Source organism: Herpailurus yagouaroundi, unplaced genomic scaffold (genome assembly GCF_014898765.1).
Source record: "Herpailurus yagouaroundi ecotype Mexico unplaced genomic scaffold, PumYag 182, whole genome shotgun sequence".
NCBI lineage: Eukaryota > Metazoa > Chordata > Mammalia > Carnivora > Felidae > Herpailurus > Herpailurus yagouaroundi.
The window spans coordinates 27584094-27604782 of NW_024412413.1; the positions used below are offsets into that span (position 1 = coordinate 27584094).

Genomic DNA, 20689 nt, shown 5'->3' on the forward strand with positions numbered 1-20689 from the left:
ATTTATTACCCCAGCACGGGGCTCGAACCCACTAACTGTGAAATCATGACCTGAGCCAAAGTCGGATGCTTAACCGACTGAGCCACCCAGGCACTCTAAGAATTCCCTTTCTTTTAAAGGCTGAGTGATATGTCTTTGTATGTATATACCATTTTGTTTATTCATATGTCAGCAGATATTTGGGCTGTTTCCACCTCTTGAGTAATGCTACTGTGGACATAGGTGTGCAAGTGTCTGTTTGAGTGCTTTCAATTCCTTTGAATATATACCCTAAAGTAAGATTGCTGGATCATATGGTAATCCTACTCTTAATTTTTTGAGGAACCATCATAGCTTTCCCCATGGCAGCTGTTCCGTTTGACATTCCCACCGGCAGTGGCCAAGAGTTCCAACTTCTCTGTCTTTCACTAACACTTGTTATATTCTGTTTTGTTTCGCTAGTAGCTATCTTGGTGGGTGTGAGGTGGTAACCCATTGTGGTTGTGATTTGCCTTTCTCTGATGATTCGTAATGTGGAGCACCTTTTCATTTGCTTATTGACCATTTGTATATCATCTGTGGAAAAATGTCCAAGTCCTTTGCCCATTTCTTAACGAGGTTCTTATTTTTGTTGCTGAGTTATATACTAGGTGACTACTGACTGTCCATCTTAGACATTTATAACTAGATTCTTAGTGTCCTCAAACAGCTTTTTCATCTTTCCTTCCTTTCAAGAGATGGATAATGGTTAACTGCCACAGGATATGTTTATATGTTTGCAAGAAATTGAATCTTATCAGTGACTCTGACAGATTTTTTTTTTTTTTTTTTTTTTTTTTTGCCTGCTGGTTTTTTGCTTCATGTAAGTGATAGGAAGCACAGATGTGTTATTGAGGGTTTAATGTAACAGGATGGCCATCGCTTGAGGGAAAAGTGTGGAGTAGGAATCTTTTTCCTTTTAAAGTTAGTGCTTCTTTTATAACTGTATGCTGATCAATTTTCTATGCATTTTACATGTATTAGTATATTTAATTCTCACAGGAACAGCCTTATGAGGTCTATGCTAGCATTTTCCCCATTTACAATGATGCAACTGAGGCATAGAGACAGCAAGTAAGTCACACCTAAGGTCACAAGGCTAGTAAAGTTGAGGACAGAGGTCCTCTGCCTCCTGTTCCTCTCATCCTTAGTTGCTGCCTCAGACACACACCTCCTTAGTCTTTATCCTGTTATTTAGATCATGCCAGAATGCTTTCTTTTTTTTTCTCCCCTGCCTCCCTCCCTTCACCTTTCTATTGTGCCATCTGAAACTCCATCCCGTTGTAAACAGAATCCCTACATCCTTAACATTTGTACTAAATGTTTTTCTGGTTTTTTGCTGCCAAATGAGCCTTAGTCTCTTCTGAGCTCCCTGTTTCCCTTTTATCTTGCTGGACGGCACCTGCCTTCTGCTCTGCCCTCAGGCTGGGAGTTGGGAGTCAGTGTCTCCCTTGCTCCCCAAAACTGTTGCCTGGCTACCATTCCACACCTCCCATACAAAATTCCCTTTGGCTTTGAGGCTCGTGTCTCATCCCTGTGTCACCTCCATCGTGTCCACCTGCTTACCTGTCTCTGCACTCACAAAAGATTTTTGGCAACAAACTCATGACCTTTCTCTCCCCCAAATTCTGCCACCTGTCAGCCTTTGTCACGCCAGTGTCCAGGAGGATGACCCCTTTGAGCCATGGCTCATCTGATCCTTGGCTTCAAGCCCAGTGTTTTTTACTTGGCATCTACTAGGGCATGGTCTTTCAGGAGTTCTACTGTGCTGTGTCGTCACTCAGGACTACCCCATCCCCAAATCTCAAACTCCATGTCCTTCCAGCGCATTCATGCCCTTACTCCCATTAGTTAGTTCATGGAGATGTCCAGAACTTAGGCTCTCCCATGTGCACCCAGTCTGTATCCCCGGCCTGGCTTCTTTACCCTAGGGCCATTATAAGCAGTATTTATGTCCACCCCCCCTCTTTCCCCATGCTTTGGAGAATGAAGCATCTCTCCTTCCTTCCAATTTAATAATTCAACCTGCGTCCACATCCCCCTTCTCTGGGCTCCTGCTCTGTCCATCATTTCCCATATGACCTGCATGTGCACCCTCTTCCCATCTCTCTGTGAATATGCTTTGCTGCCTCCAGTCTCCAGTCTTCCCTTGACCCTGCACCCATATTTCAGCTCTGTCTAGTCTTACTTACTCCTTCTGCTTCTCTAAACTTCTGGGAAGACTTTCTGGTTATTCACCTCCTTTTTACCTCTCAGGCCATTAAAATTGGGCTTCTGTTCACAAGGTATTTGGGTCCATGTGAGGCTGGGTTTGAAATTTGAAATAGCCAATGGTGGATTGCTTCCACTGACTCAGTGGAAGGGAAGGTCAAGCTGTGTGCTCAGGACGCAGGGCCAGAAGATGGGTGAACTTGAGGAGTGTGGTAGCACTGCAGTGTATCTGAGGGGGAAAGCCAGTTGGAAAGGATTATTAAGCACCACTCTATGCATCTTAATTGAAGGTTAACTTGCACGGTGCCTGGAACACAGGAGGCATTCAGTAAAGGCATTTCTCCCTCCTTTGTCCCCTCTCTTTAGAGCTTAGTTTTCTTTTTTGTACAGCATGGCGTTGGACCAAATGACCACCAGACCCCTTGCAGCTCCAACCTTCTTCATACAACAGAATTTCTCCTAGCAATGTCTTGAGTTTGTAACTGCCTTGGAGACGAGCCTTTCAAAAACTGCTTACCAAGCAAGAGGCCTGTGTTCTTTCCACAGGGCATTCAAAACAAATACCACAAAAAATGTTTTTAGGAGACAACTGAAACTCATTGCACAAAAGCCTGTTACCTCATTGTGCCCCTTCTCGAGTAATCTAAACCAACGTGTGTGTGGTGATGGCGGCATTGTAAGGTGAAAACAGTGATGTGATTTCCATCTAAGTGAGTATGTGTGCATTTCAAAGGAATGTTTAGCTTTAGCACATCAACCTTAAGGAGTATTTAGCACATCAACCTTAAGGAGTAATTGATTCTGTCAAATTTTGGACAACATCAAGAAAGGCTGATGGTTTTTAGACAGATGGGGGCTTGTAGGGACAGAGCTGGGCAAAAAGAACATGAAAAGAATACAGAGTTCAATCAGGCAGCAAAGAGATTAGTTGAATCCAGCCTAGGCCAGGGGGTTGCTGAATTCCTTGTACCCAAATTAAGCTTCTCTAAAAAGGACCAGTATGTTTGCTATTTCAAGAGAATGTAACATATTCTGACCCTAAAGGATTGTCTTTGTGATTTCAATATAAAATGGGTAACATTCTAATCTCGAGATTTTAAGGTTCGTGAAAGGTTTAAGAGATGGTGATTAAGTTTATCACCAGAACTGGAATGCTTAAGGGAACTCAATTTATGATTTTTTTTAAGTTTATTTGATTATAGTTGCAATAAGAGAGCTTAAATGCTAGGGACTTTTTTTTTTTAAGTTTATTTATTGATTTTGGGGGGGGGGGGAAGAGAGAGAGAGAGAGAGAGTGCATGTGCTAGAGCAGAGGAGGGGCAGAGAGAGAGGGAGAGAGAGAGAATCCCAAGCAGGCTCCATGCTACAGTGCAGAGCCTGATTTGAGGCTCTATCTCATGAACTATGAGATCATGACCTGAGCCAAAATCAAGAAGAGTTGGACACTTAACCAACTGAGCCACCCAGGAGCCCCTGATTTTAATTTTTTAATTTGAATAGAGTTGACACAACAATGTTACATTAGTTTCAAATGTAAAACATAGTGAATCAACAGCTCTGTTCACCACAGTGTAGCAAGGGAAGTTTTTGCTTGTTATAGTTGTAAATTTGTCCTGTAAGACATTGGAAGCACTTAGAAATAAATTTCAGTATCTTACTTTTGTTAATGCAGTTTAAAATTAAGACTATTTAATTGATTAACTTTGTAGACAGAACTGATTGTTTGAGCAGGTCAGTCTGTCCGCTGCAATTTCTGGAGAATTAGAAAAAAACTTGAAAATACTTTTCTTCCATTACTAGTCTTATAAACAGAGTTGTCATTCGAACTGAAAGCAGTGCAACCCAGGTTTTTAAATTGGTAACTTTGGTAACTTGAATATTAATTGAGGAGTCCAGTAACTAAAAATCCTTTCTATGGAAAAGGCCCCAGTTAGAAATATGATAAGCCAAGACAGGAAGGATGAAAACACCCGCAGTGCATGGGCCAGGTGAGCTGTGTGGGGCTGGGGAAGGTGGGCAGTCCAGGGACATGACGGCAGATATAAGGGGGAATATGGAGGGCACTGAGTATACTCAGTGCACCAGGGGACCTAAAATATTTTCTCCTACATTTTTATAACATGAATACTTTTAGGAACACTCGGGTTTTTATGTTTATCTTTGCCTGTCCTTATTTTACAAGCAACAGATCAAGATTAAACCAGAACAAGGTAACAACACTCAAAACTGGATGACACGTTAACACGACGAGGAGTGTTGATTGGTTTTTCAGCAGTCGAAATACAATATGACATCACTGTCCACTGGTTTGGTTAATTTTGACTTTTCTAGAAACTGGGGACCACAAATTGGAAAGAAGAAATGAGCAAAAGCTCTTAAATAACCAGCAGATAAAGTCAGATCCATATTTATTTCTGACCTTCTTGATTGACTTGGACCAAATGGCAAAGTAGCAGAAGCAACTGTTCTTGAGGTGCTCAGGATCCCCGTTCTCCTTCCCCGCTAAAATGTATGTTTTTGTCTTCTCCACTCATCAGTTTCCACTCTCAGGTAGAATATGGTTATCGTTTGACATTTTAATGTGAATTTAAGTTCAAGGGGTGATTTTTCTCTACGTCTTGTCTTCCATCATGGAGTGGAAATAATGGTTCAAGGCCGTCCCTATAGAGGTGAGGCCGCCTTCACAAAAGTGCCTTTGGGAGGCTGAGGTCCAGGTAGGAGAGCACGTAATGTGTATGTCTTGAGAGAAAGACCAGGAGTACCAGGAGGGGCTCTTGTAATATTTATTCTGGGACTGTCCTGCTGGATGGGATGGATGGTGGGCGCATGTATATATAGGCCAGTGACTCCCAAACCTAGTTAGTCATCATAATCCCTTGGAAGAGGTGTTCAGAAAAAACTTTTAGGCCTGGCATTTCACATTCAGATTCTGATTCAGTCGCTCTGGGGTGCTGTCTGTTCTTGGTCAGATCCACTGGGGGAAGCCGATGGAAGAGCTGTGATGAGTTTACTATCCTGTGATCATTACTTAGCAAAGCAGGTGGATACTCCACTTGCTTATTTTTATTATAACAATACAGTTATGATTTAGGGACACTGGTTTCCTCCACTCTTACTTATAAGCCCACAAGCCACTCTTACTTAGAAGGCCTAACTACTGTAATTTCTAATGATCTCTAAAGTTTCTGTCTTGCTTTTTTGCTCTCTGCGTGCTCTCTGAGCTGTCTCTTCCTCTCTGTTTCTCTAGAACACTCTCATAGGCTGCCTCAGGCTTTTTTTTTTTTTTTTTAACTGGCTACCTGTCCATTTTGTTTTTACATCCTTCAGAATAAGTAAATGCGAATACATCCCCATTAGTTATTGAGAAAAAGAGGGTAACAATATATATTTCCCTCCTAGATGAAATGAGAACTATGTGCCAGACACAACACTGACAGTTTTACTTATACACTACTTGATTCTGTCCTCACCACAGTCCTGGGAGGGCAGACGCTTGACTCAAAAACACTAACATTACTGCCTAAAATGACTCTGCTCAGAGCTGACTAATTGTAGTTTTCTTAATCACCAGCCAACATTGATCGAGTACCTAGGACAGGCAGAGCACCGAGACCAGCCTAGACTGTCCTGAGCTTGCTAATTAGATCATGCTGCTCTTTCTTTGGTACACTGTGTCTTGTGGGATTGATGAAAACCAACACATTAAAAATAAGCCTTGAAAACTTTAGATCTTTGTCTTGCTTTAAAAAAAAAAAAAAAATACCGTGTTCTCTCCCATCCCACAAGTTGAACAATTTGAAAAACGGGGGGAGAAAAGCACGAAGGAGAATCTAAAAATCACCAATAATTCTATTAATCAAAGAAAATAACTGCTAATTTTTTAAGGTACCTCTGACCTGCTTTTTGCTACACACCCATACACATACTTATAGCATCCTTATGCTTTAAAAACACAAATTTGGCCATTCCACGTTTATGTATCATTTCCTGTTTTTCTGCAGCAGTTGTAGCATGTGTGATAGATGTGTGGACCAGGGTTCACTATTTAACTAAACATCTTTGATTGTTGATTACTTGAATTGTTTCCATTCCCACTTTTAAAACAAGGTTGTGTTATCTATCTAGCCCAGCTGTCCTTTAAATATGACTATAGGCAACTAGTTTTAAACATGCAAGAAATCAGAGTGTATGCAATCATAATCTCATCCTGAGAAATCTGCTAGATGATGAACTGTATCCCACTAGAAGATGACTGAGGAAAAAGCAGCAAAAATGCTGCCGATGAGCACCGACTGTACTTAACTTGAGGTCTAAGACTGTGAACAAAGTTGGAAGAATAGCCTGTAAATACTGCACGTTCTTCTACATTAGAAAGAGCACAGCTGACAATATTGGAGAAGAGAAAGGGAAGAGGAGGGAGGCCTAGGTGGCTCAGGGGTTGAGCATCCGACTTCAGCTCAGGTCATGATCTCACCGTTTGTGGGTTCGAGCCCCGTGTTGGGCTGTGTGCTGAACTCTTTCTCAGAGCCTGGAGCCTGCTTCAGATTCTGTGTCTCTCCTTCTCTCTCTCTGCCCCTCCCCGCCTCGCACTCTGTCTCACTCTGTCTCTCAAAAATAAATAAATGTAAAAAAGAAAAAAAAGAAAGAAAACAAGAAGAAAGGGAAGAGGAGAAGTGAAATAAAACCACTGACTGGCATTTAGGTCATAAGTGGGAGTCAAAAGATACTACTTAAAGATCTAAACCAATTTTAGAAGTCCATGTAAGGAAAAGGGGAATTATGGCCATTAAAAATTACAAAGTATTAGTTAGTATAAAGGTAACCACTATAGTAAAAATAGAAAACTTTTAAAATATCAAAATAAAAAAAATAATACAAAGATTTGCAAAAATAAAAATATTAAGACTCTATAAACTCATAAAAATAGCTACCTAAGAGGGTTGGAAGCAATTAGGGTGGAAAGGATAGCAATGGGACTAAGATTTCTTTGAGTTTATGTTTTTATACAGTTTTGATTTTTGAAACATGTGAAAATTATACATATTTTAAAAATAAAATTAAAAAAGTAAAAAACAAAATTAAATACAAAGAATAAAAAGGGCAAACGTTAAAACTGAATATAAACAGGGGCACCCTGGTGGCTCAGTTGGTTAAGCGTCTGACTTCAGCTCAGGTCCTGATCTCCTGGTTCACGAGTTTGAGCCCTGAGTCAGGCTCTGAGTTGATAGCACAGAGCCTGGAGCCTGCTTCGGATTCTGTGTCTCCCTCTCTCTCTGCCCCTTCCCTGCTCATAATCTCTCTCTCTCTAAAAGAAATAAAAACATTTAAAAATTTAAAAAACGAATATAAACAGAAAAAATGATCTTAACTGCATATCAAATTGTACATCAAGTATATAGAAAAAAACGGAATTCAAAAAATGTTTACTTATCTATTTTGAGACAGAGAGAGAGAGTGGGGAAGGGGCAGATAGAGAGAAAAGAGAGAGAATCCCAAGCAGGCTCTGCCCTGTCAGTGCAGAGTCCAACACTGGGCTCAATCCCATGAACTGTGAGGTCACACCTGAGCTGAAATCAAGAATTGGGCGCTCAACCGACTAAGCCATCCAGGCAGACCTAGAAAAAAATGGAATTGATTCAGGCCCAGTGTTAATACACTTTTATATGATGTATTCTTTGAACAGAAAGAACTTTAAACAATATTTCCTTTAACTTGGATTTATTTGTGGTGGTATTGGTAAGCAATACTGAGATTATTTTGAATGGATTGAAGCATACAGCAAATGAGAAAATATCTTTAAATTTTTGGAAATAAGGTTCTCAATGTGAGGGAAGATAAAAATATAAACTAGGAGAAAGAGAGGAAGATTTCTATGATATTGGATGAGAATTGGAGGTATCAATAAGAACCCATGATTTCTTGAAAAAATACATTCCTTAGTTCTGCATACTGAAAGAATCTGTATACAGTTACGTCCCATTAGCAATGAGCACACCTAGAAGCTAGATCTTGGTTTCTAAATATCATTATTTATTGAAAAGAACAAGACTCCTTGGAAAAATAACTGATTCTAGGTCTGAGACAGAAAAAGTACAAAGTGAGCCTAGACTCACTTTTGCTAGAAAGTTAGTGCTCGAGAATCGAAGAGCCAATGTCAAAATGATACAGAAACCAGATTATATTGGCTTCCTTTGGACAAATGTGGGTCAATTGGAGCATCTAAAAGAATAATGATGGTAGTGGGGGAAAAGAATACAAATGAATGCCACTGTAGGGCATTTACCTTGACAGGATTCTGGATTTTATTTTATTTTATTTTTATGTTTTTAAAAAGATTTTTTAAAAGTAATCTGTACACCCAACATAGGGCTCAGACGCATAACCCCGAGATCAAGAGTTGCACGTTCTACTGACTGAGCCTGCCAGGTGCCCCAGGATTCTGGATTAAAAAAAAAAATTTTTTTTATAAATATCATTTCAGGAATAAAACCTGAATTCTATTAACTAAAAAAATAGATCAAAGGGGGAAAAAGTAGATCAAGGGAAGCCAACTCAACTTCTTAGGCTAAATTTGAACAGAAGTGTTGCGTGGTTAAAGCATATTCTCAGACCTGCAACCAGTTCAGCATCCACAAGGCAGTAAGAGGAATAATTTTATAGAAATAGGGGCAGTCATTTCAAGACACACTGCAAATTTTGTTCCTTAAACCAGTCTTCAATGTGAAAATCATTGTGCTTTGATTCCTTTCCTACCCCTGGGAACAAACAAAAGAATCAAAAAGCAGTAAGGAGGATGAAAAGGACCCAAGGAAGAGGGTCTACAAATGCCTTGGACTTTAAGTAAGACTAAGGAATAGGGAAGCCAGAGGCACCTGGGTGGCTCAGTTGGTTAAGTGTCCAATCTTGATTTCAGCTTGGGTCATAATCTCGCGGGTTGTGAGATCGAACCCTGCATGGGGCTCTGCTCGGACAGCGTGGAGCCTACTTGGGATTCTCTTCCTCCCTGTCTCTCTGCCCCTCCCCTGCTCTCTCTCTCTTTCTCAAAAATAAAGAAATATGAAAAAAAAATTAAGGAATAGGAAAGCCAAGAAGCAGCATTTCTTCCTCAGCACTCCTGTGTTAATGATTTGCCCACTTTGACCAACACAAGAGAGATCTTCATCGCAGGAGAGAAAAAATTCTCAACGATGTCCCTGCCTAGTCTGCTACCGCAGATCTCCCGCTGCCCCTCATTTACAGCCAGTGCTGCTTTGCCATTTACATTGAAACTGGGGGTTTTGGAAGAGTGTCACCTGGATTTGTTCAGGCACTGTTTTTCAGTGAGTGTATCAATGTGACATCAACATGTTCTGCCTGATAGCCATGGGGTACAAAATGAGGAAAACACGTGCATATTGTGAAACGATTTTGCCATAAAACTGAAATACAGAGTTCGTGTGATTACTCACTGATAAATGTGATTGTGAAAGGCTACTTGTACCTTACAGATGGATTGCCTTATGCAGACCCAAAATGTTGCATGGAGAAGCTCTTTGTGGCACAAGGGGGCTGTAGATACCCCCGGATATTCCCATCTCTCATTTGAGCTGGTCTGGCCTCATTGTCCTAGAGGTTGTTTCCTTTCTCATCATTCCTGTGGGGGGAATTTTTGTTAAAAGGATATTTGTGGTCTGCAGTGGAGTCTTCACAGGGGCTTTGATGTCCCTGCAGATTCAAGGCTGGAGTGGTAAAGAAATCAGCCTGAAGTAGTTCTGATCTCAAACTCTCCAAAATATTTGGCATCATACAGGTGCTTTCTCATCATCTGAGCTCTTTAAATTCTCAGCTTTCCTGGAGCTGTCAGGACATGGGATATTGTCATCAGTCACTTCAACAGCAAGCCTAGAGACAAATTCATTTGGATTCAAGATTCTGGCTGAAACGAACTAAAACCGTTTAAACTTCCATAAAGTTTAAAAGAATAAAGGAAGGAAAAGAGAGAAGGAAGGAAGAAAAGAAGGAAGAAAGGAAGGAAGGAATTTTATAAAGACACAGAGGTTTCTCACAGAGACCAAGGGCACATTTACACTTGGCCCTCAGGAAGACCTTGGGATCCAGGGGTGGAGAAGCCAGAGAACTCACTCTGTCTTTCATTGACTTCATTCTTTTTCAGTAGACCATGCTCTGAGTCTGCATATAAGTATAGCCACCTTTTAAGAAATTATCAGCATGTGTTAACTTCTGGCCCAATCAATGATGGTTAGAGAGGAAGGTACATATTGCAAATATAACCACAATGCTCAGTGCCCAAAGGGGGAAGAATGGTAGTAAGAAGGGCAGAAATATTAAAAGTTACTCACTACTCATGTTGTGCAGTGTTATAATCTGGATGTGCTGACCCACCATTCTAGGCCATCCTTTTTCATTTGCCAACTATGTATTAGGTATCTATAAGTTCGATGCCACAAGGACACAAAGAAAAGTCAGACATGTCCTATCAACCAGGGCAAACAGGATATTTATAAATTAAATTTTTTTTTCATTTTAAATAATAATTTCATTTTTTAAATGAATTACACATATGGACATTAAAATAGAAATGTAACCTGGAATAGAAGTTATATTAATATATTTATGAATTAACATTACTATTAATATGTTGTATTAAAATCATTTTATATTAATTATGCTAATAAAACTAATATTAACAAAATTAAAATAGAAGCTAAATTGCACTCCAAGGTGTTCAGCAGAAATGACCATAGTGGCTCAGTTGGTTGAGTGTCTGACTCTTGATTTCAGCTCAGGTCATGATCCAGGGTTGTGGGATCAAGCCCCACATTGAACTCCTTACTGAGCTTGGAGCCTGCTTGGGATTCTCTCTCTCTCCCTCTGCCCCTCTCCTCTGCACTCTAACATAAGTCAGTTTGCAGAGAAGGAGATTGGAGGACCACAGTCTATCTTAGGAGCCATCTGCTTTGCCTTCCTTTCAACTGAGGAATCCCTTCTACTGTGTCTGTAGCTCTGGTCATGGGTCAGCCAGCCTCTGCTTGAATGAGGCAGACTCCTTTGCATTATTGCACAATGTTAATTGTTAGGCTATTATTTCTTATAATAAAACAAAATGAGCCTCTTCCTGATTTCTGATCATTGATTCTACCTCTGAACATCCTTTACATGTGACAGCCTAGCTGATATTTGAAGGTTTATGATGGCTTCCTCTCTCCCCTAAGCCAAAAAGTTGACTATCCTCCACTCTAAACTTTCCCAAATTCTTCAATGATTACTTAGAAGACCCAACTTTTAGAGGTCCCTCTTGAACCTTGTTCCCCACACGTTTTATCTACATCCTTCTTAAATTAGTGAGCCAGACATGGACACCATATAGGGCCTGACCTGTGTAAACAATAGCTTTTGCTCGATGGTGGGTCTGAAGCTTCCAGAAAATCAGGGCTTTTTAAAAAAAAATTCGGATTTCTGCCCAAGTGATAGCCAATCCCATTCTCTCTCTCTCCCTCTCCCTCTCTTTCTCTCTCTCTCTCTCAAAATGTGGTTCGTAGATACCCTGCATCCAAATTGACTGAAATTGTTAAAAATGAAAAATGAGGACTTCTGCCCTCAGAATCTCTGAGTGTGGAGTCCAGAAATCCTCATTTTTCACTAACTCTTTTTTTTAATCTTTTAAAAATTTTTTTAAAGTTTATTTATTTTGAGAGAGAGGCAGAGAGAGAGAGAAAGTGGAGGAGGGGCAGAGAGAGGGAGAGAGAGAATCCCAAGCAGATTCTGCACTGTCAGTGCAGAGCCCGACATGGGCTCAAACTCATGAACTGTGAGATCATGATCTGAGCCCAGACCAAGAGTCTGACGCTTAACCGACTGAGCCATCCAGGCATCCCACATTTTCACTAACTCTTGATGTTTCCTACATACATTGACATTTCAGAACCATCAGTATGATGATTAAGAATGTAGGATTTCCCACTTCTATCTGTGTGACTATGGGCAAGTTACTTGACTTCTCTGAGCCTCAGTGTTTTAAATGTATAAAATGAACATAATAACTCATTTGAAGATGATTTATTAAAATGATAATGTATGTGTAGTAAATACTGTTGACTATCTACCCATTTGCTACTTCCCAGCCCAATCCTTCTCTTCTTTGCCTGTGGAGAGGTTTGTTTGGGAAGGTGGACACCATCCCATGTGTTCAAGGAAGGTGAGTGAGGGGTGAATCATGACAGGTCTAAGATGGTATTGGCAGTCCATTTCCCTTGGCATTGACAGATTTAGGTGTGGTAAGTGATTTGATTCCAGACAATAAGATGTGAGGGAAATTGCAGGGACGCTGTGTGCAGGGTTTTCCTAAATAGTAAAAAGAGACATGTCGGAGGTGTACTTTTCTATATGTTGAGATATGGCCCCTGGAATCATTTCAGCCATTGTGCAACCACAAGGAGAGATGTTGCTGACTTTGCAAGAATGGCAGAGTTGGAGGATGAGTTTCCATGGTGTTGTTATGCTGCTTAAGCAACTAAACCTGGAACCAGCCCCTTCACTATCTATGGCTGTAAGATAGAAAATCCTTACTACTCTGCCAGTTTTTGTTGGGTACTCCAAATTGCAGCTGAAAGCATTCTAATGGACGTGGTATGTGATGCCTTTGGCATAATGCCTAAAACATAAAATTTGCACAATAAATGGCTATCATTATTTTATTATTGTTATAGAAATATTGAACTTCCTATCCACTAAATTTCGGGAGGGGATTATAGCACCAATTCCATTATAAGACACATCTGCTCAAAAATATTTGCTGAAAGTTGGCATTAATTCTCCTTGGTTTCTACTCTCTATTTCAGCCTATTGAAATACTGGTGGTTCTATTGTACAGTGTATATCAGCCCTCCTTCCTAGCCTTGAGTTTGCCACAAATTTGACCAGTTTTTCAGCCTTTTAAATTTTCATTTAAATTTAGCCTCCCTTGAAAGATGGTTATGGTTTGAATAGGGAGAAATAGGTTTCTATGTTGGAGGTGGAGACACACCATGATTGAAAATTATTCAGGGAGGGGTGCCTGGGGTAGCTCAGTCGGTTAAGCATCTGACTCTTTATCTCACCTCAGGTCTTGATCTCAGGATTGGGAGCTCAAGTCCCATGTTGGGCCCTGCACTGGGTGTGAAGCCTACTGAAAGGAAGGAAGGAAGGAAGGAAGGAAGGAAGGAAGGAAGGAAGGAAGGAAGAAAGAAAGAAAGGAGGGAGGGAGAGAGGGAGGAAGGAAAGAAAGAAAGAAAGAAAGAAAGAAAGAAAGAAAGAAAGAAAGAAAGAAAGAAGAAAGAAAATTATTCAGGAAACCAGCCTAATTTCATGATTTGTCATGGGTGGTCCCAGGGTAAACATTGTAAAGGCATTTGGAGGGCAGCTTGTAGAGTGCAATGAGTTGGAAATTTATCCTGTAAATCCCTGGAGGTTTTTGTCTGGTGAGGCATCTGAGGCAGTTAGCTGGAGTTACGTGTCCCGCGCAAGGTCGTTCAATGACGGTGTGACCAAAGAGGGATTAGGATTCATGGTCACAGTGCCTAGAATTCCTGTGCGTGACTAGACTTTGCTACGTGATGTTACTTGGGAGGCAACAGTAACTATTGTGGTAACAATATCTCCAGAGAACAAGGGGAGAGGACAATGGTAGAGTCGGACTCATCACCTCATAGAATGGTACAACTGAAAGCAATCTCCAGGACTGTCTGGCCCAACACTGTCATTGTACAGAGAAGGAAATTGACATCCGTAGAGATATAGCCAAGGTCACATGGCCAACGAGTGGCAGAACAGAGATGAAGACTTCTGACTTATGATGTTTGCCTTCCTGCTTTTTCCTTTTATTAGTTCTGCTGAATGTATTACATTCTTCCTAGAATTTTATGACATAAGAACTGCAGACATTTGGCAACGTTGTAAAGTAGACTGCATCCTCTTCTTAGACCCATGGCTTAAATTTCATTTATTCTACTGTCTATATTTATCAGAGCTTCCTGTATTTCTTTCAAATTCCTATCAGATATGCTAGGTCAGTGCTTAATTTCATGGCTGGCTTATTAAGCCATCTTTGTGAAGTATGTCTATACTGTAAAGAGACTGATGCTTTTGTGACTCTTAGAAACCAATGTTATTGCTTTATATTGAAATAGTACATATGAAAATTGGGGAACTATTCCTCATGACTGAACTATCACTATAGAATATCAATTACATGATAAGAATTGATCTTGGCACAGCACACGTGAAGTATCATTTTTATCTTTATAAAAAAAACTGAGGAAGTCCATGCTACAGTGGCAGTTTTATAGATGACAGTGGAGATCAAGGTCACACAGCTAAAAGTTGTATAGAATTAGAGGTCGCTAGAATTAGAAGCCAGGTCCATTTGAATCCAGAACCCTTAATGGATTCTAGAGAACGCAAGAGAGAATGAGAATTCGGACAGGTTTAGAGATCCACAGAAATACTTTGGAGCCTAAGGCACAGACCACAGAGGACAATGTGGGACGTGGAGTCATTTGGTTCACCTGCAAAAGTAGTGAGATCCCTGAATTCTAGGAAAAGCAATCACCAGAAATCAGGAGGTTGCCTATTTCACAATGTTTCCTGGCCCTGCCCCTGCTTGTGAATATCTATCAAAAGTATGTTTGGTTTGGAAGGCAATATGGCATCATCTACCAGTCAGTTAGAGATGCCAACTAGGGGTTGAGGTTTTCAGACTATCGATGTTTCATTCACGAAAGGAATTATGTCCTTGAATTCTGTGTCATGAGGGAAATGGAGCCTTGTTCAGCTTTGGCAGGTGTAGTATAGGGTAAGGGTTTAGAGCCTGGGCTGTGGTTTAGACTTGGTTTGTCTTGTCCCAGGTCACCAGTCACTAGATACATGACCTTGGACTAATGACCTTCATGCCTAAATTCTCATCTCCAGAATGGGATAATGATAGCACTTACCTCACAGCCTCGTTGTAAGAGTTCAATGAGATGATGCGTGTAAAACATAGGGCACAGAGCCACTCAGTAAACGAATGTTCACAGCTGTCATCATGATCAGTGGTGTTATTCCAGTGGCTCGACATTGAGGAATCAGGGGTGCGGGGCTCTACTGTTTCACTTCCTGTACAGATCTACATTCCTACTTTTTTCGGTAGGTCACACAAGTTTTCTGGACTTTGGTGCCATGACAGAAAGTCAGTAAGAGAGTGTGCTTCCCCATACATCACTGCGCCACACTGGAAATAGGCAGAGATGAGGAAAGGGCCTGGCTCCCATCCTGGGATGGGGGTTATAGTACTTTGTGTTATCTTTTTGAAATTAGGTCATCTCTGAGCCAGATTTGAGGCCAAGAAAGCATGTTCCGAAAAATGACCACAAAAGCCCGTGGCCTTGTTTGTACCCATGGGACTCTGATTATGGATGACTGAGTGACAACATGGAAAAGCCAATACCATTGAAAGAAGAATTTATCACTTATGTATCCTAAGATGTATCCATGTCATGCAGGGCCACAAGAGGTCCCCCAGTTCCAGTCAGGAGGCAGAAAGGAGGGAGAGGAAAGCATAGGCCAAAGCCTTTATTGGGGTTTCTGCAGAAAAGGCAAGGTAAAGTAGAGTCAACAGCTAAGATTGGCTAGTTGGAATAATTCTCGTGGCCTTTGGATTGTAAAAGAGGTAGTTGCCTGGTACCTGACCATGAGATGCATTAGGGAAGACAAATTATTGGCTTGGTGTATGAGGGTTAGATAAAGGAGATGCTTAAGGGATATGGATTCAGGATGGACTGGTTTGCACATGAAAGTCGTGATCAATGGTCCGATGCATCTTTAGGAATTAGCTAGCCCTGCGAGGGGCACTCTCTCCTGGGTCTGCAATGTTCTCCAAAAGTCAAAACATCATAAGATACAGAAAATTTTAAAAATACGATTAATGCATTTATTGGGATCCTACTCTCATTCCCTGGTCCTCTGACCTTCAAGCTTCTCTGAAAAAAAAAAAAAAATAGATGAAGTCACAGGCATCAAGGTCAAGTGCACTGGTCAAGTAGTTTTTGGTAGAAAAGCAAAATTTTTATGCTCTGGTAGATTATGCTAAAAGTAGCCTTGCATTATTTTTCAGGTTCACCAGTATCACACAATTTACAATCTATTTACAGCCTGCACAGAGACAAGAAAAAGAAAGGCAACGACCAAGAAAAGAATTTCTGCAGCCCACTGTACCTTTTGATAGTACTACAGGCAACCAGCAAATTCATATCAGCTCTGCAGTTGCCTATTGTTAGCTTAGAATCTTTAGTTTGCCATTTTAGAAAGCAGTCTAGGTTGTAGCTGTGGATTTTCTGACACAAATGATATAAAATGAGACAAAGGCAAACACCACTCACTTCCCACCCACACGAGAGAATTTGTGTTGTGAATTATTTACTGTATCTGATTTTCTTTCACTGCAGATATTTTCATAGCAGGTGTACGAGATTTCAAAGGCTGAATCAAATCTCACTGTGTTTCACAGCTACTTCTACTTATTAACTCATACATGTATTCCTAAGCCTCGAGCATATTATAGAATTATGGTTCACGCTTATCCACACTTGTTGCCAAATTAACTGGAAACCCATACTTTGGGCCTGTTTTATTACCCCAGACTCCTAGCTGGTCTCCGAGATGGTATTCCCTTTGCAATTTATCTTGCACGTGTTATGGATGACTTGCTGATGCAGGTCAATGGGTTTTAGATACAGTATAACAAATCTTGAGACCAGAGTGTTGAAAGGATTGCATTTACTCTCAATTACTGCACATGAAATACTGTACACAATGAAAACATTTTCATTCTTTCCAGCAATACTAGTCATATGTGTTCCTTTGCTCTCTAATACATGATTTTTCTAAATATTTATTGAGTACCTACAAGCTCCTCAGACCTGTTCATATTTTTTATCCTCGTCACAAGCAGTAAGCTGTATTAGGCACATATTGGAAGCTAAACTTAATAGTTGATTGTGTAATTGTCTTACTGAAATGTTTCTCAAGGTATACTCCATGGTCCATGTAAGGTCTGAAAAGATCCATTTGATGGGCATTGAATGAACTAATCAGACAATGCGGGAGTTCCTGGATGTTGATTATGATATACTACAGCCTACGTACTAGTAAATAAGTGAGTTTATAGGTATTCCTATTTTTGTTGAGTTTGTTGACTATTCCACTGAGATAGCTTTGCTCACAAGTAATACTTGCCAGTGTTGCAAAACTCCCAATGCATGTGCACATATGCAGAGAGAGAGCTGGACTTCCCACTGTGTTTATGAAGGGTCTTTGTTATCAGTGAACAACAGATTCTGCCTTGAGTCAATCATGCTTTTCTTTTTTTTTTTTTTTCAACGTTTATTTATTTTTGGGACAGAGAGAGACAGAGCATGAACGGGGGAGGGGCAGAGAGAGAGGGAGACACAGAATCGGAAACAGGCTCCAGGCTCTGAGCCATCAGCCCAGAGCCTGACGCGGGGCTCGAACTCACGGACCGCGAGATCGTGACCTGGCTGAAGTCGGACGCTCAACCGACTGCGCCACCCAGGCGCCCCTCAATCATGCTTTTCAATTGCTACTGTCCTTGATTTAACTAGTTTTTTTGAATTTTTGCATTTGTAGTCTTTGTCATTACTGAGTTTTGTTTTTTTTCCTGATTGGAAAGTAGAAAGGAGTGGAATACATGGACCACAGAAACTTTTGTCCTGCCTAAGCTGTCCCCAGTCAAGATACTGGGAGAGCTACAGCTCTAGACCCGAGTTTCTCATGCCATGATTGCCATGATACACTGTGAGGTACCGAGTGCGCAAATGATTTATATTTCTGGAGAAGTGGCCAAGGACTCAGGGTTACTCCTGCAATAATGCTATTCTTGCTTACTGCCTTCGATACGGTCTCTTGAGTGGGAGAGAGTTATACAGCTGGAAATTGTAGCCAACCTGAAGCGTCCTTGTCCAAGTCACACCCTTCAGCAAGTGACTTGCTAATGCTCACAGGAGTGGCAATAACCAATTATTGCAGTGCTTATAAGCTGTGACCTCATGATTTTTTTCAGTTTTGTAAAAAAAATTCTTTCTCCCTGAGTATGAGGTGACTTATTGGGCTTCCAGAATGTTCCCCTCTCCCTTACCTACATTGTAAATTTTGTTTTGGTGTGTGTGCTCGCTGATATAGCACTCCATTTTCTTTTCAGTTTTATCTGTGGGCAAATTTGTAATGCAGAGGAAGGAAAAGAAAACTGGGATGGTATTCTAGAATTGAATACTCATGATTCCAAACTACAGGCACCCAGAATAAAGCTGTGCCTGAAAAGTCACACCACCATTTTTTACTATTTATCAAAATCTGTACATTATAAATTTTTTTTTAGGATTTTTTAAGTTTATTTATTTATTTTGAGAGAGAGAGTGCGAGCAGGGGAGGGGCAGAGAGAGAGGGAGAGAGGGAATCCCAAGCCCCAATGCGGGGCTCGAACTCATGAACTGTGAGACCATGACCTGAGCCAAAAATCAAGAGTCTGATGCTCAACTGACTGAGCCACCCATGTGCCCCATACATGATAAATTTTCTATTTTAAACAATGATTTGTGTGTGCCTAGTCTTAAAAAGAACTTACAGGGGCGCCTGGGTGGCGCAGTCGGTTAAGCGTCCGACTTCAGCCAGGTCACGATCTCGCGGTCCGTGAGTTCGAGCCCCGCGTCAGGCTCTGGGCTGATGGCTCGGAGCCTGGAGCCTGTTTCCGATTCTGTGTCTCCCTCTCTCTCTGCCCCTCCCCCGTTCATGCTCTGTCTCTCTCTCTCTCCCAAAAATAAAATTAAAAACGTTGAAAAAAAAATAAAAAAATAAAATAAAAAAAAGAACTTACATTATTAGTTGATTTAACAAATTTTATTCACACAGTATGTGCTGTGTGTAAAATGCTCAATGAGGTAACTTGGGCTTGTCTGCCCTAAAGCTTGTGACCTGCAGGTTGACGGTGAGGAGGCGATAGTGTTGGGTGGGGGTGAGTAAATGACATAAATAAGTAATCAGGCAATATTTACATGTATTCTAATACATGGTGTTAAAAGCCTCAGTAGGGTAAGCTTGGGGTTCCATGGGGACATATGGGGGGAGCACATAATGCTCAATGGAGGGAGTCATGGAGAAGTTTTTAAGAAGGAAGTTTTATCTAAGTCAAGATGTAAAGAAGGAAAAGCATATTGACTTATGATATTACCTATAGAGTAGAAGTCTAGAAAAAAAATCAAGGTTCTTTTTACAAAATAACATTTAAAAATTTTAAATTTGGGGATGCCCAGGTGGCTCAGTCGGTTCAGTATCCAACTTTGGCTCAGGTCACAATCTCAAAGTTCATGAGTTCAAGCCCTGCCTTGGGCTCTGGGCTGACAGCTTGAAGCCTGGAGCCTGTTTCAGATTCTGTGTCTCCCTGTCTCTCTGCCCCTCCCCTGCTCATGCTCTGTCTCCCTCTTTCTTTCAAAAATGAATAAACATTAAAAAAATTTTTTTAATTTTATATTTTATTTGCTCTGTGTTCTGGTAAGATGCAGATATACTGTCCCTTATAAAAGCTTAGGGATCTTTAAGCGTGTGATTTCATCACTCATACATCCGTCAAATGCTTCTGAATTCCATGCCCCCTTCCTATCTAAAGCAAAATGACGCCAACTTATTTTACCTGACAAAAAATTAATTTTAAGATTTTCCATGATCTGCATACCCAGCATGGGAATGTGTCCTGCATGAGAACAACATTGTCAAGTGTCTCACAATGAGAAAAGAAGACTGAGATTTGTTTATTCTATTCTGACTATTCATTGAGGACTTACTATAAACCAGAGTGTTCTACAGGCTGGGGATATGGCAGTGACCACAGCAACACCTCCGCCCTCAGAGTGCTTACATTCTAGTGGGGGGAAATAGGTAAAAATAAGTTAATGTACAGATGTCAGGTAGGCATGTGTATCATTAAAAAAAGGCAGATGGAGTGATGAGATGGGAAGGGGCTATTTTAGCTAAGGTAATTGGAGAAGGTCCTATAGGGAGGTGATAAGTTAGCATAAGCCTTGAGGAGGTGGAAGAGTGAGCCATACAGCTCCTTGGGAAAAGAGTGTTCTAGGTGGAGGGAACAGCAAGTGGAAAGGCCCTGAGGTAGGAGTGTGCTACAGTTAAAGCTGACTACCTGGAGGACAGGTGGAAAGTGATGTGGTGGTAGGAAAAATAACATTTGAACCTGGCTATTTCTTTTTTTTTTAATTTTTTTTTCAACGTTTATTTATTTTTGGGACAGAGAGAGACAGAGCATGAACGGGGAAGGGGCAGAGAGAGAGGGAGACACAGAATCGGAAACAGGCTCCAGGCTCTGAGCCATCAGCCCAGAGCCTGACGCGGGGCTCGAACTCACGGACCGCGAGATCGTGAC

General features: G+C 40.9%; 1 long non-coding RNA gene across 1 annotated transcript; it reads left to right on the top strand.

The window, feature by feature from the left end:
* The first annotated feature begins 14712 nt into the window (after positions 1–14712).
* On the top strand, positions 14713–17083 carry LOC121041050 (uncharacterized). The gene is made up of 3 exons (XR_005795540.1): positions 14713–14828; positions 15282–15390; positions 16358–17083. It is a non-coding gene; the product is annotated as an uncharacterized LOC121041050 (long non-coding RNA).
* Positions 17084–20689: the final 3606 nt, after the last annotated feature.